This window comes from Idiotropiscis lumnitzeri, chromosome 20, assembly GCF_059441095.1.
Source record: "Idiotropiscis lumnitzeri isolate Australia: NSW breed Sydney's pygmy pipehorse chromosome 20, RoL_Ilum_1.0, whole genome shotgun sequence".
NCBI lineage: Eukaryota > Metazoa > Chordata > Actinopteri > Syngnathiformes > Syngnathidae > Idiotropiscis > Idiotropiscis lumnitzeri.
In genome coordinates this window covers 504,510-507,009 of record NC_142410.1, presented here as the reverse complement: position 1 = coordinate 507,009, position 2,500 = coordinate 504,510, and the positions used below count along the sequence as shown (strand labels likewise).

General features: G+C 18.0%; 1 protein-coding gene across 16 annotated transcripts in view; it reads left to right on the top strand.

Moving 5' to 3' along the window:
• tmem94 (transmembrane protein 94) overlaps positions 1-2,500 on the top strand; it is a 299,501-nt gene that overhangs the window by 40,723 nt on the left and 256,278 nt on the right. The gene's annotated exons all lie outside the window — the stretch shown is intronic.

Sequence of the window (2,500 nt, the reverse complement as noted above, 5' to 3'; positions counted from 1 at the left end):
TATGTATATATATATATATGTATATATATGTATGTATGTATATGTCTGTATATGTATGTATGTATATGTCTGTATATATATGTATGTATATGTATGTATATATATGTATATATATGTATGTATGTATATGTATGTATATATATGTATGTATGTATATGTATATCTATATATATGTATATATGTATGTATATGTATATCTATATATATGTATGTATATGTATATCTAAATATATATGTGTATATATATGTATATCTATATATATATGTGTATATATATATATATATGTGTATTTGTATATATATATATATGTGTATATGTATATATATGTATGTATATATGTATATATATGTATATATATGTATGTATATATGTATATATATGTATGTATATATGTATATATATGTATGTATATATATGTATGTATATATATGTATGTATATATGTATATATATATGTATATATATGTATGTATATATGTATGTATATGTATGTATATATGTATGTATATATGTACGTATATATGTATATATATGCATGTATATATGCATGTATATATATGTATGTATGTATATATGTATATATATGTATGTATGTATATATGTATATATATGTATGTATGTATATATGTATAAATATGTATGTATATATATGTATGTATATATATGTATGTATATATATGTATGTATATATATATATATGTATATATATATATGTATATATATGTATGTATATGTATGTATATATATGTATGTATATATATGTATATATATGTATGTATATATATGTATGTATATATATGTGTATATGTATATATATATGTATATATATATGTGTATATGTATCTATGTATATATGTATGTGTATATGTATATATGTATATATATATATATATGTGTATATGTATATATGTATATATATATATATATGTGTATATGTATATATGTATATATATATATATGTGTATATGTATATATGTATATATATATATATGTGTATATGTATATATGTATATATATATATATGTGTATATGTATATATGTATATATATATATATGTGTATATGTATATATGTATATATATATATATGTGTATATGTATATATGTATATATATATATGTGTATATGTATATATGTATATATATATGTGTATATGTATATATGTATATATATATATGTGTATATGTATATATGTATATGTGTATATGTATATATGTATATATATATATGTGTATATGTATATATGTATATATATATATGTGTATATGTATATATGTATATATATATATGTGTATATGTATATATGTATATATATATATGTGTATATGTATATATGTATATATATATATGTGTATATGTATATATGTATATATATATATGTGTATATGTATATATGTATATATATATATGTGTATATGTATATATGTATATATATATATGTGTATATGTATATATGTATATATATATATGTGTATATGTATATATGTATATATATATATGTGTATATGTATATATGTATATATATATATGTGTATATGTATATATGTATATATATATATGTGTATATGTATATATGTATATATATATATGTGTATATGTATATATGTATATATATATATGTGTATATGTATATATGTATATATATATATGTGTATACGTATATGTACATGTATATATTTATGTATACATATATGTACATGTATATATTTATGTATACATATATGTACATGTATATATTTATGTATACATATATGTACATGTATATATTTATGTATACATATATGTACATGTATATATTTATGTATACATATATGTACATGTATATATTTATGTATACATATATGTACATGTATATATTTATGTATACATATATGTACATGTATATATTTATGTATACATATATGTACATGTATATATTTATGTATACATATATGTACATGTATATATTTATGTATACATATATGTACATGTATATATTTATGTATACATATATGTACATGTATATATTTATGTATACATATATGTATATGTATATATTTATGTATACATATATGTATATGTATATATGTATATGTATATGTACATGTATCTATGTACATGTACATGTATATTTGTACATGTACATGTATATTTGTACATGTACATGTATATTTGTACATGTACATGTATATTTGTACATGCACATGTATATTTGTACATGCACATGTATATTTGTACATGCACATGTATATTTGTACATGCACATGTATCTATGTACATGCACATGTATCTATGCATATATGCACATGTATCTATGCATATATGCACATGTATCTATGCATATATGCACATGTATCTATGCATATATGCACATGTATATGTATATATGCACATGTATATGTATATATGCACATTGTCGCGGGTTCCTTTTCGACCTCCCCCAAAACAAATGGCGTAGCCAGAATATGTGCAACAGTGATGTTTATTGTGCAGCCCTTCCAAAGTGCAACACAGTGAAAAGTC